The sequence below is a fragment of the Tamandua tetradactyla genome, chromosome 15 (assembly GCF_023851605.1).
Source record: "Tamandua tetradactyla isolate mTamTet1 chromosome 15, mTamTet1.pri, whole genome shotgun sequence".
NCBI classification, from domain to species: Eukaryota; Metazoa; Chordata; class Mammalia; order Pilosa; family Myrmecophagidae; genus Tamandua; species Tamandua tetradactyla.
Genome location: NC_135341.1, coordinates 40,713,917 through 40,728,109, shown reverse-complemented (window position 1 = coordinate 40,728,109; position 14,193 = coordinate 40,713,917). Strand labels below are relative to the sequence as shown.

The 14,193-nt window shown below is 40.0% G+C and overlaps 1 long non-coding RNA gene across 2 annotated transcripts in view; it reads right to left on the bottom strand.

Moving 5' to 3' along the window:
- LOC143657941 (uncharacterized) overlaps positions 1 to 14,193 on the bottom strand; it is a 43,509-nt gene that overhangs the window by 5,925 nt on the left and 23,391 nt on the right. The window contains exons 1-2 of one of the 2 annotated variants that reach the window (XR_013163030.1): positions 4,761 to 4,796; positions 4,534 to 4,641 (exon numbers count right to left, since the gene is read on the bottom strand). This is a non-coding gene — a long non-coding RNA (uncharacterized LOC143657941). Of the gene's footprint in view, positions 1 to 4,533; positions 4,642 to 4,760; positions 4,797 to 14,193 lie in introns of those variants that run through there. The other variant, XR_013163031.1, reaches the window with a different exon arrangement.

Below are 14,193 nucleotides of genomic sequence, written 5' to 3'. Positions count from 1 at the left end.
TCAAATACGCTGTTCCTGCATGTTTGGGGAATTCCTCTATACTTTACCAGTAAAACCCATTTCTATACCATTATTCTGTTAACAAAATCTTTGATGCTTATAGTTGAGGTGCACCTGGGTGGAAGCCCTCAGGTGTATGGCTTTCTGATTCAATGCTAATTAACCACCTCTGGAGGGCCCTTCATTAGGGCAACTGGCCACCTCTGAGGACATAGAGTAAAAGGAACACACTCATATAATTTTTTTAAAAAGTTGTAATTGTTAAACAACACACAAGCATACAAACATTCTTGACATGGTTACAATCAATGGCTCACAATATCATCACACAGTTGTGTATTAATCACCATGATCATTTTTTGAACATTTACATCTCTCCAGCAAAAGAAATAAAAAAGAAAAACCTCATACATGCCATACCCCTTACCCCTCCCTTTCATTGACCACTAGTATTTCAACCTGCTCAATTTATTTTAACATTTGTTCTCCCTATTATTTGTTTTTTTAACCCATATTTTTCACTCATCTGTCCATACCATAGATAAAAGGAGCATCAGACACAAGGTTTTCACAATCACATAGTCACGTTGCAAAAGCTATATCATTATACAATCGTCTTCAAGAAGCATGGCTACTGGAACACAGCTCAAAAGTTTCAGGCACTTCCCTCTAGCCTAATACACCTTAAACTAAAAAGGGGATACCTATATAATGCGTAAGAATAACCTCCAGGATAACCTCTCAACTCTGAAATCTCTCAGCCACTGACACTTCATTTTGCCTCATTTCTCTTTCCCCTTTTGTTTGAGAAGGTTTTCTCAATCCCTTGATGCTGAGTCCCAGCTCAACCCAGGATTTCTGTCCCACATTGCTGGGGAGGTTTACACCCCTGGAAGTCATGTCCTGCTTAGAGAGGGGGAGGGCAGAGATTTTGCTTGCGGAGTCTGCTGAGAGAGAGAGAGGCCACATCTGAGCAACAAAAGAGGTCTCTGGGGATGACTCTTAGGCCTAATTTTAAGTAGGCTCAGTTTATCCTTTGCAGAGATAAGTTTCAAAGGGGCAGACCCCAAGATCAAGGGCTTGGCATATTGATCTGATTGTCCCTATCACTTGTGAGAATATCAAGAATCCTTCAAATGGGGAAGTTGAATTTCCGCCCCCCTTCTCCACATTCCCCTAAGAGAACTTAGCAAATTCTTATTTATTCACTGTTCAAATCACTCTGGGATTTTTTTTGGTATCACACTAACCTGGATAAACCAACAAAATCTCATGCCCTATTCAATGTACTTATGTTGCTCCATGTACTTATGGTGTTCAATTAAACTGACCATACAAGTTAAATTAGGAAATGCACTAGTCAAAATATAAATTTTGCACCAAATAAACATTTCTTCCTTTAGTCTCACACAGAAGTTGAAGTTTTAATACTGAATGACCATCTGTTTTCAACACCCTGCAGTACTGACATTTCTTTGCTCTTCCTCACACAAAAATATTTTTAAATTTGTACATTTAGTCACTATTATTGTACACTCTAGACATTCCTAAATTATACCATCTCAGTCTTTATTGTCTATCTTTTCGTCTGGTTTCATATGTGCCCCTAGCCCTCCTCCCTCTATCATTCTCACATTCAGCTTCATTCAGTGTACTTACATTATTGTGCTACAATCAGGTATTGTGCTATCTATTTCTGAATCTTTATGGTCAGTCCTGTTGCACAATCTATATCCCTTTAGCACTGAGTATCCAATCTCGATCTTATTTCTATTGCCTAATAACCTGTGTTCTTAACTGAAATTTTCCAAGTTCACTCATTAATGTTAGTTCAAATCAGTGGTACCATACAGCATTTGTCCTTTTGTTTCTGGCTTACTTCACTCTGTATAAGGTCTTCATGATCCATCCATGTCATTACATTACTTTACTCTGTCTTACAGCTGTGTAATATTCCATTGTATGTATATACCACAGCTTGTTTAGCCACTCATCTGTTGATGGACATTTGGACTGTTTCCGTCTCTTGACAATTGTAAATAATACTGCTATAATACTGTGCAAATGTCCATCAACAGATGAGTGGCTAAACAAGCTGTGGTATACACATACAATGGAATATTGCCCTCATGTCCTTGTCCTCATATCCTCTGAATAGATACTTAGCAGTGGGATTGCTGGATCATATGGCAATTCTATACTTAGCTTCCTGAGGAACCATCAAACTGCCTTCCACAGCAGTTGTACCATTTTACATTCCCACCAACAGTGGATAAGTGTGCCTCTTTCTCCACATCCTCTCCAGCATTGATCATTTTCTGTTTTTTTGATACTGGTCATTCTGGTGGGTGTGCGATAATATTTCATTGTGGTTTTGATTTGCATTTCTCTAATAGCAAAAGTGAAGTTGAGTATCTACTCATGTGCCTTAATTTAGCCATTCGTATTTCCTGTACTGAGAAGTGTCTCAGTATCTTTTGCCCATTTTTTAATTGGGTTGTTTGTCTTTTTTGTTGTTGAGTTGAACAATCTGGATGCTTGACCCTTATCTGATATGTGGTTTCCAAATGTTGTCTCCCATTGCATAGGGTGCCTTCTTACTTTCTTGACAAAATTCTTTGATGCACAGAAGTGTTTAATTTTGAGGAATTCCCATTTATCTATTTCTTTCTTCAGTGCTTGTGCTTTGGGTGTAAGATCTAGAAAACTGCCTCCTGTTACAAGTTTCATAAGATATTTCCCTACATTTTATTCTAAAAGTTTTATGGCCTTAGCTCTAATGTTTAGGTCTTTGATCCATTTGAGTTAATTTTTTTTTGTTTTATTTTGTTTTTATGAGTTAATTTTTGTATAAGGTGTGTGATATGGATCCTCTTTCATTCTTTTGTATATGAATATCTAGTTCTTCAAGCACCATTTGTTGAAGAGACTGCTCTGTCCCGGGTGAGTTGGCTCGACTGCCTTATCAAAGGTCAATTGTCCATAGATGAGAGGGTCTATATCTAGCACTCTATTTGATTCCATTGATCAGTATATCTATCTTTATGCCAGTACCATGCTGTTTTGACTACTGTAGCTTTGTAATATGCCTTAAAGTCAGGTAACAGTTGACCTCTGACTTCACTTTCCTTCCTCAAGAAATTTTTAGCTATTCAGGGCACCCTACCCTTCCAAATAAATTTGATTATTGGTTTTTCTATTTCTGCAAAGTAAGTTTTTGGGATTTTAATTGGTATTGCATTGTACCTATAAATTTAGGCAGAATCAACATCTTGACTATATTCAGTCTTCCAATCTATGAACACTGTATGCCCTTCCATTTATTTAGGTCTTCTGTGATTTCTTTTAGCAATTCTTATAGTTTCCTGTGTATAGGTCTTTTGTATCCTTAGTTAAATTTATTCCTAAATATTTTACTCTTTTGGTTGCATTTGTAAATGGAACTGTTTCCTTGATTTCCTCCTCAGATTGCTCCTTACTAGTGTATTGAGACACTACAGATTTTTGAGTGTTTATCTTGTACCCTGCCACATTGCTGTACTCATTTAATAGCTCTAGTAGTTTTGTTGACACACATATTTTAATTACACTGTTGGTGCTGAAGTATTTTAAAGGAAATTGCAGAGGCATTCCAGCCTAAATATTAATAGAGGTAAATTGCATTTCTTTGGCTTTGGTCCCAAAGTGTTATTCCATAGTTTTCAGCCTCTTGCAAAGCAGGTATCCTGAATTATTTCTAACCTGCTTCTCCAGGCATTTCACACAAGCTCACCAATAGTTCCAGAAGCTATATGCAACACAGCTCCCGCTTTGTGCATTTCCACTTCCAGTTTCCTCTGCAAAGGGCATTTGTTGTTTGGCACTCCTCAAACTGTGTCTTCCCTACTCCAATTATCTGTGATCCTATGGCAATGATCACGTGGCCTGCGTGGGCCAATCACAGTAGCTTTGCCCCTTTGGCCAAAGTGTTTGCTCAGGAATGGGCAAGTGGGCCTTACAAAGCCAATCAGAAGCCTTCCCTGAGATGTTTTTCCATCCAGCACTGGTAGTTTCTTTCCTCTCTGGTAGTCACATTCAGAGCTGCCTGCAGGTATGAATTTGGCCTTGCAAGGATAGCTGAATTGAGAGAATGAATCCAATGCTCAGAGAGAATCAAAACATAGAGAGGGGGAAGTCCTGACAATATTCAGATCTGGGAATCCAGTTGTCCCTGAGTCAGCTGCATCTCTGCACTCTGTGGTTTAGTTATGCAGCCCACAAATTCATGGGTTTTTTTTTTTTTTTTTTTTTTTTGCTTAAACTGGTTTGATATGAGCTTCTGATTTGTTTTTTTATTTTTTCATTTATTTATTTATTTAAAAAATTGAACAAACGAACTAAAACATTAATATATATAATCAGTAATTCACAATATCATCACTTAGTTGCATATTCATCATTTCTTGGACCATTCGCATCAATTCAGAAAAAGAAATAAAAAGACAATAGAAAAAGAAATAAACCAGAAACAGAAAAAAGAAAGATTATACATACCATTGATTTATTTGTTTATGATCCACAGCCATAAACTTGTTGGTATCCAGGACAGAGCCCTTACTCCTTGCTGAAGTCCTGGGCTGTTAGGGTCTCTGGTGTTTGCTACTGTGAAGTTAGAATGGTAAATAGCTTTACTAATCATCTTAATTTGCTTAAACTTACATTTTTTTATTCAGGAAACTACAAAAAAGAAACAAAAAAGCAATTAAGACAAACTGACGTACCCACTATCCTTTGCAGTGCTAATTAAGACCCCTTCCTCCCTGGGAAAGGAGGAATTGTAATAAACAACGCCCAGCAAGTCTGCTTATCGTCAGCAGATAAGCCCATGCCTATGTCATCATTCTCCCGGGGCAGCTTTTGCAGATTCGTGGCACCCAAAGGTGATACTGCCCCAGACAACTCACATAGCTCACGTCCTTCTTGCCTCCCCCTCTCCATGACCCTATACCCTTTATTTGTTCTAAGCAGGTATATAAACCGTTTCCTCACCACTTTTCTTCGAGCAGTAATTTTTCTTTAGTTCTGCTCCCACGCGTGTCACTTAGCTCAAAAAAAACTAATTCTGCATCTTGGTTTTCAGAACCTGTTTTCAACTCAACACTACCAAGGACCAAAATTGCCACATTGTCCTGGCGTTGCCTTGCATGTCCTCAGTTAGAGGACCACTGAGGTAAAACCAAGACCCTCGGTCTCCAGGTGCAGTTTGCTCGTGGCTGGCATGCCTGGCAGGCACACACTCTCAGGCTCAGTCGGCAGTCCACATATCCAGGCTTGCTCACAACTGGTTTATGCATATTGCAGAGCAGTTAAAGCCTGTGAATTGTTTTGTTTGTTTGTTTGCTTGCTTTAGGGTCTCCTTTTATTCTCAAAAGGGCTCCTGGTTTGGACAATAAATTATATTGTCATCCATGTAGTCACACCAGCCTTACCCTTCTGGAATCATATTCTGAGAAGGACTTTTTTCCCCTAGGACCTAGAGCTAGCCATGTTCTCCCAGGTCCTGGCACCCCTCTCTTTTCCTACCCCCATCCCTGGGCTGCGTCTTACACCCTCCCCATCTGCCATATGCTACCTGGGCTGTGCCATCACACCTGCATTACTCAGTGAGAGCCGTGTGTCTGGTTGCTCTGTAGCCATTTCAACACCCCAGTCTCACATCTCATCTGCGGGTGTATTGTATGGCTGACTCACCCTCTGCTTGTGGTCTCAGCAAACAGGACCCTCATGATCTCTATCTGCACCTTTCACACAGAGGAAGCCACATCATATCGTATCACATATGGATGCTTTGTTTCCATAACATTAATCAAGAGGCCAGAAGATATCAATTCTGATGCATCTTTTCTTCTTTGATTGATTTGGGGCTGGGACTTGAGGACAAGCAATGAAGCATCAAGGGTTCAGTTACCCCACTTGCAGAATGGAACCACTATTGAAACATTGCTTAAACCTCACCTCTAAATGGGACTGAGTCTCCTGGATGTGAGGCAAAGCCACCTTGGTGCCTCAAGTCCCTTAAGAGAAGGGCATTTCCTGAGAGGACGCCCACCAGGAAGAGTCAGAGTCAGAGCTTCTTTGGGTGACACAGGCAACCCACAGTGGACACCCATTGGTGCTCTCTGCTCCTCACGGCGTCATTTGTCCATTTGGCAGTTCTCTTTGCATTAGGCCATGTCATAGCCACTGGCAATTTACAGTAGGGTGACTCCCCCTCCCCCACCCCGGACCCATCCATGGGCACTGCTGACAGAGGTTATATCCGAACTTCTTTTCCTAGTCTGGGTGGGGGTGGACAGACATAGGCCAGGTAGTTTCAGCCACAGTGGTCAAAATACCAAAGTATTGAGGAATTGGAAGTAGACACTGGTGAGGAGTTAGGCAAGTTCTAGCACTGGGGAGGTTCTACCTAAAGCAGGAAGAGAGACCCATGAATGGTGAGTCCTTAGTCCAGTCAGAAGGGCAGTGGCATGAGCCAGAAGTGAGACCCCAGGATCCCTGGAATACACCCAGCAGCAACCAATCTCTGAGTAGGGTTTGGGGGTAGGGGTATGGGGTATGGGACCAAAGAGGTTTTTAGGCCACAATTGGAGCCCAACACCAGTCTTAAGTCTCAGACGCAAGACCAAGGCCAGTTTTCATGGTGGGATACAAGGTCTGCTCATGGTCTTTCCACTTCTCTGCCTGATTCTGTGCCTGATTCTAGCAGAGGAGGCCAGATTGCTCTGTTGGATTCATTCTCCCTCTTGCCCTGCTATCAGCATTTAAATACGTTCTCACTCTAGCTCCTAAATGAGCTAGACACCCAGACAATACATATGGAGGGCTTATCATAGGAGAACAGGAGCAGCCAAAGGTGCTCTGGTAGATGGCACAAACTCAAAGTGGCAGGAAGGGGAGAGGGAGCAGATATCCCAATTGCCCATTGACTACCTATTCTCCCCTTCTTCCTTACAGACAGAACCCCAATATTTAGCTGGGCACATTGGTTCTGGAGCAAACACAATGTTTCTTAGCCTCTCCAACATCTCTTAGCCTCTCTGCAGTTTGGGATGGCCAAGTGGCTCAGCAGAAGGTATGGACCTGCAAAGAAAATCTTTCAGAGGTGCTGGCTTGGCTAGTGGAAGCACTATTTTTTTTCCCCTCCCTCACGTCCCTTGCTGTTGGCTTGGAGCCTGGATAGGCAGGCTGGAGCTGCAGGGGCAACCTGGATTTCATAGTGAACTTAAGTTTGGAAACCACCTGCTGAAGATGGAAGAGCCGAGTAGCTAATGCTACTGTGGATCCCCGCATAACCTGGCAGGTCAGCCTCCATGTTTCTTTTAAGTGAGAAACAAACTTCTGTCTCATGTAAGCCCTTGTTACTCAGTGTCCTCTATGGTTCAGCAACATTGGCATCTCCTGGGAGCTTGTTACAAATGCTGAACCTGCTCCAGGCCTGCCCCAGACCTTTTCAATCAGGCTCTGCATTTAAACAAGATCCCCAGGTGATTTGTGCACAGGATGGTTTGAGAAGCATTGGTTTGAGCCCCTGTTATACTTGTTCCTGTTTATTCTAGCTGAAACTAATTCTTAAGGATAGAGAAGATACCCATGTGGGGTCACTGAGGGAGTGGACTGGAGAAGAGAAGCTGAGAGGCTCACTAATGAGCACGGCCCCACCTCCCTTCCCTGCCCCCAAAGACATCTGAAAACCCTCATTTCCTCATGTCTCATGGGAGAGGATTGGGAATCCTTGACCAGAGTTGCTCTGCAACCTAGCTTCTTCTTTTTTTTTTTTTTTTAAATGCTGTGAGGGTTACATTTCATTCTTTTCCCTGTGAATAACCCGGTGTCGTAGTTTGTTGAATGTGCTGTTTTGTTTTTGGTTCCTGGCCCGGGATCCAATCGGGTCTCTGGCATGGGGACAAGCTTTCTACCTCTGAACTACCCGCGCACTCCGGCACATGGGTTCTTGAAAAATTTCTCGTCAGCTGCAATGGCCCGGACCTCCAAATCCCTCTGTCTCCAGACCTGAGAGTGTCAGGGCGTAGATAATAGAGTTTAATTTAGAAGAGGTGGGCGAGGGAGTCTGTAGTCATTCTGAAACCTTAAGGTACAATGAGGTTGATCATGCTTCCCGGAAACTTCGTCCTCTGCTTTTCAAACAGCGGCGTTTCTAGGCTGGGTTTCCGGGCTGGCCGCCACCCCCTCTCCCTCCGTGCCTCAGGCTTGACCCGCCGGGCGGAGTCACACCCTCTCAGCACCCCGTTCCCATCCCGAAGGATGGCATTCCAGGAGACGGGTCTTAACCCATTACCAGCTGGAGAACCGCTTCAAAACATTCAACTCTTGAGAGACAAAAGGAAAGTGATGATTCAGAGCATGCGATCTGGGATTCAAAAAGATCTTGTTTTAACTTCTGTTTCTTCCTTTTACTACTTTTGACCTTGGGTTGCCTCATTTGCATATGGAACTGATAATAATAATACCTTCCTTAGAGGGTTGTGGTGGGCTCAGGCCCTTGACATCGTCAATAGCTAAACCTGAGTTGGTTTTGTTGTTGTTTTTTTAATGCAATTTTATGGAGATATATTCACACACCACAACACAAACCATCCAAAGTAAACAATCACTGGCTCACAGTCTCATCACATAGTTGTGCATACCTCCCCATGCTCAATTTTAGAACATTTTCATTATTCCAGGAAAAAAATAAAAAGAAAAAAGAAAGCCCCAATCCTCCCATACCCCTTATCCTCCCCATTATTGACCCATAGTATTGGCGTTACATTTGTTACTGTTGATGAGAGTATTAACATATTACTATTAACTAACATAATTTTCTATAGGTACATTTCCCCCATATGCCCCTCTATTACTCACTCCTTGTAATAGTGTCATACATATGTTTCCAGTTCATGAAATAATTTTTTAATGTTTGTACAGTTAATCAGAGACATTGTCCACCAAAAAATTCACTATTATACATTCCTATGTTTTAACCTCCCACTTTCCTTCTAGTGACGTATATGACTCTAAACTTCCCCTTTTCATCACACTCACACACCACTCAGTACTGTTAATTATTCTCACAATAATGTGTTACCAAACTTCAGTTTTTGATGTATGTAAGATGAAATATTCGGCCTCTATATTAATTTACTATTACCAGTTAAGCAGTTGAGACCGTTGCAAGCTAAATTACTTAAAACATGGCTTCATGCAAAGGTTTTGATTAGAATCAGTGAGAGTAACCTTTATGGGATATAAACAAAAAATCTATATTCACTCAGTACAATAGTATGTCTCAAATTTGCAGACTTCTAGGTTCTTGTAGGCTAGTGCTTCTCAAATTTTAATGTACAAGTGCATCACTTGGGATTTCGGATTCAGCAGGTCTGTCTTGGGGATTAAGGTTCCATATTTCTAAAAGCTCCTGGGGAGGCTGACGCTGCTGGTCTGTGGACAGCAGTTTGGGTAGCAAGGCTGTAGATGTTCCACTCATAACTGGTGGGCGTTCCTTAATTACTGCTCTGAAACTCGACTCCAAAAGTTGCAGACACCGTAACTACCAAAATTGAACGAATTGCCATTTAAACTATTTTTTTGTTGTTGTTTAGGTGATCTCACCTCAAACGCATCTCACTTTGAAAAAGTGAAGATTAAGGTTTATGTTTCTGTTTGCTCACTTATTTTGTGGGGTTTTCTGGTTTCTTGTTTTTTTGTTACTGCCATACTACATATAGGACTTTCTTCATTTTGGATGAAATGCCCTTGCCTTGGTCAAGATGTTGACAAATGCTTAACCCTAAAGACAGCAAGATTTGGCTCCATCTGGGCTCCTGAGGAGGGTGATAACTCCAGGTTCAGAGAGCACCTCTCAGTTTGATGTGGCAGTTTTTCTGTGGTTGTGGCTTTCAACACACTTCCTGCTTTTCTTGCAAAACAGAGACTGCTCACCCCTGTCTCAGAGGCCACAGCCCAAACAATTCGCGATGTTTTCTTCGAGGGCCTGAGCAGGGGACACATGCTTGGCCCTCCGCGCGTGGGGTCTTTGGCCGTTTTCCCTGTAAGCCCCAAGGTTAACCTATGTGGACTTTACTTTCTGCTGGACCAAATGACCTCAATGCTGTTAGGGGAGTGTGGAGTCTGCAGCCCTTCATAGCTTCAGATGTCAAGCAGAAACTGTGTTCACCCCCTCAACAGCAAAGGAAAACACAGCTCAGACATTTTTGTAGTCACGAATACTTGTGCCACATGATTTCAATGGCACAGGTCACATTTGCTAGAAATTCAGAGCTTCATAAGCTAGCTATGTCAGCTGAACAGGACCTGAGACATCTTGAAGCCAGCTTCTCTGTGTGCAGAGGCAGGATTGAAATCCAGAGAGCTGCCCCGGGTCAGCTAGTTTGGACTTCACGGCTATTGTAGAATCTACTCACAAATATTCCAGACTAATTTCTTTGTCTAGTTATCCCTATTTCCCACTGTTTCTAACCACTGTGTTATAAAAGTATGCATTAGTTATTTCCCCCTTTTTCTTTATGAATTTTCCACCATGGAAATAACATAAAAGTACAAAACAGTATGTGGAAAATAGAGGGGAAAAAATCAGTTATGCAATCTCTTTCTGCCCCTGTGGCAATGTCATCGTTACTTTAAAATTCTTTGGTAGTTATCATATTTGGCCCTTTCATTATAAAAATACAGGTGCCTGGAAATAAAAATTCAAATAATATAGGAAGTCATGAAAAGTAAGTCTTCTTCCTTACTCCCTTCCTAGGTTTCCTCTCCATACATAGGTTTCTTCTTTTGATTGTTTCTGTTTCTGGTTCTTCTGGTAGTTACCTCCATTCTGCTGAATAACATAGTTTCCCTCTGTTTTCAATTATCAGCTTTAAGCATTATCCTTATACTTTTAACTGTGACAGGGGAGTAACTTATTCACCCCTTCTCCCACTGCATTTTTATTTCTTCTGATGGTTGACCTTATGAATTTAAATATTATTCTTCAACTCCATAAATCAACCCATTCGATTATTAACTTTAGGTAGTAGTTCTTGACTCCCAAGTTTATAAGAAGGAAATCAATACCCCTATACTTCTCTCTACTTCTCTTCTCTCCTCCACTCCTCACCCTTTTGCAGCTATACCTCTTGTTTTTATATTGTCAAGGTTGATAGCATGCACATGCATTTTGTTTACTAAAATTTGTCCTCCATGTTTTGTCAGTTAATTCTGATAAATGGCAACAAAGAATACTGTTTAAAATATGAGGATTATGTAAATATTACTGTAAGTATTATCTTGACATCTCTAGAGGGGAATGTAAGTATTATCTTGAGATCTCTAGAGTCAAGTTGACTCTGCCAACTACACAGAATCATGATTTTATATTTGGACATATATGTATATACATATATGTATATATAATGTCTATACGTATGCATATTATATATGTATTTACAACTTCGAGTTCCTTCTTTAATGAATTCATCTTTCTGTTGATAATAGAAGCACATGCCTTCTTTATAATATTATAGACACCTTCCAGCTCTTTAATTATATCATATATTGAATACAAAATGTACTGACTTGTTTCTAGGTTGGCAGTACATCTATCCTGGAATTTCTTTGAGTTGCATTTCTGGACTAATTTGATTGTTTATTTATTTATCTTTTTAAAGTTCTCCCATCTTTTCCTTTCTTGGTAGTGGCACATCATCAAGTAAATTTCTTTTCGGAAAGAGTATATGGGAGTTAACTCTCTGAGTTCTTGCATTTCTGAAGAGGTCTTATTTTTCCTCTGCAGCGGATTCATAGTTTGGCTAGATATCAAATGCTAGGTATAAAGTTATTTATTTTACTTTGAAGGTAATTACGCTGTTGTCTCCAAGCACTGGATGCTGCTGATGAAAAGAATAATGCAATCTGATTTTTATTCTTTTATTAGTTATCTGTTTCTTGTCTCTCTCTGAGAGAATTTAGAATGTTCTTTTGTCATGGAATAATTCCATGAAGTTGTTTCTGTGGCTTATTCTTTGTTCATTGTGCTTGGCATTGGCAGGGGGGTGTTTCAATCTAAAACTTATCTTTCACCAACTCTGGGAGATTTTCTTCGGCTATTTCTTCGAGAATTTCCTCCTCTCCATTTTCATTCTTCTCTCTTTTTGAAACTCTTAATACATAAATATTGATCCCCCTGAAATGAACCTCTACATATTTAACTTTTTTTCTCCAATTGTCTACTGCTTTGTTGTTTTACTCAATAATCTGCAGAATCTCTTTGATTTTTTAAAATGCAGTCCTTCTATTGAAATGTTATTTTATATTCTTGTCTAATGTTTGAATCTTTTTCCATTATTACATGCATTACATGTATTATAAAGAGTGCAAATAAATAAAAAGGAATTTAAAACAAACTTTTTCTTAGTCTCTAACTGCTCCTTTTCAATAACTGTTCTTGTTTTATGGATGAAACATCTTCTTGAATCTCAGTGAAGATGATGCTTATTATTTTTATTCAGTTCTCTTCCCTTTGCTTCTCTTTACCTCCTCCAGGTTCATTTGTTGTGTTTATTTTTTCTTTTATTTTCTTCCTGGAAATGCAATTTTTAGCTATCTATTCCTTTTTATGTATGCCAGGCTGGGTTGCTTAACTGAGGGTTTCCTTTGACATTGTGAGTCTTGCCTCTGAATGAGAGGGCTTGGTATGGGAGGGCATTGACTGGTAGTGAAGTTTATGGAGAAGGCCATCAGGCTGCCACACTTCCCCACACAACCCCCTCAAAACTTAAGGAGGGCCCTACTCGGAGATTTTTACCCTGCTCTGTAAGCTCTAGGCCCTCCTACGATCTACCTCCAGGCAGATGCTTGCTTTTTTTCAAAATGATTTTTCCAACTTCTCCTTTGCAGTAAAATTTGCCACCCAAATCCAAAGTATTGGAGAAAGGTGGGATGGAGAAGACCAGCTCCTCCACCAGCTTAGGTACATTTGTTCCTGCATTCACCTCCTCTTATGCCCATCCTGCTCTTTGTACTTGCCCATTTTGGGAGAACCTTCACTTCTTCCAATCAAGCAATCAAGACCTCTTCACTGCAGCCCTAGAAGTGCTCTGAGCAGTGGCCTCTTCAGTTCAGATTTTTTTGGCCAATGTTTCCATCATTTTCCATTTTTACAACATTTATCATGATCTTTGGTCTACATCTTTCTTCCCCGTAAACAGAGTTCTTATGATTTTTTTCATCCTTGCAGTTCTTTATTATTTTGTTCTTTTTGTTTTTAATAGCTTCTTACACAGATATATTCACCTGAATGTTGCCTGATTTAACTTAGAGTTTGTAATAGGTTGACAAAAAGAGCACTGACTGAGTTCTCTCCACTACTGAGATGGCCTGGTAGGTTGGCTTGAAGAGTTCAACAGATTTTCTATAGAGGTTGATAAGCATGGCTGTCTATTATCTCGACCTAGAAGTCAACCATTATTTTAAATAAAATTATTTTCTTTTAAATGAAGTTAATTTTTTGTTTATGTAATAATGTATGCTCATCATAGATAATTTGGAAAATAATTAATCTAAATAACTCCAAACCTCCCAAATTTGTGAGTAAAAATGATGTTCTGTTAATGTTATATTTTACCAACTCATCAACCTGCACTTTCAGTACTATAGGAGTGTCCTCTATTTTCATCCAAATCTTTCCATTTTTTTCTGAGTGTTTCTGAGGGAGTACCAAGAAAGAAGTGTTTCTGGGAAATACAGGTAGGACACAAAGTTATTTGCTGTTATGTTATTTATACTAATGAAAAATTAGGGAAAATATCCAGCAATAAGAGAATATTTAAATAAATTGTGGCATCGTCAAGAAATATGTACAGTACTTAAAAGTGATGCTTATGGACAACTTGTAATGATGTGGGGTATTTTTTAAGATGGAGTGTCCAGTATGAAGGGATACTAAATTGCATATATCATTTTCACTATCGATGATGTACATATACACATTTATATTAATTAGTGTTATCAGTGGGGGAATAGATTAAGTGATGCTTATGTTCTCCTTTATACTGCTCTGAATTAGCTTTGTCCTTGATATATTGGTGGGAAGGGTTTCTCCTCTAGAAACTGCATCCCCCCACCAACACCCTGTCTATTTCTTTAAAACTGGGGATT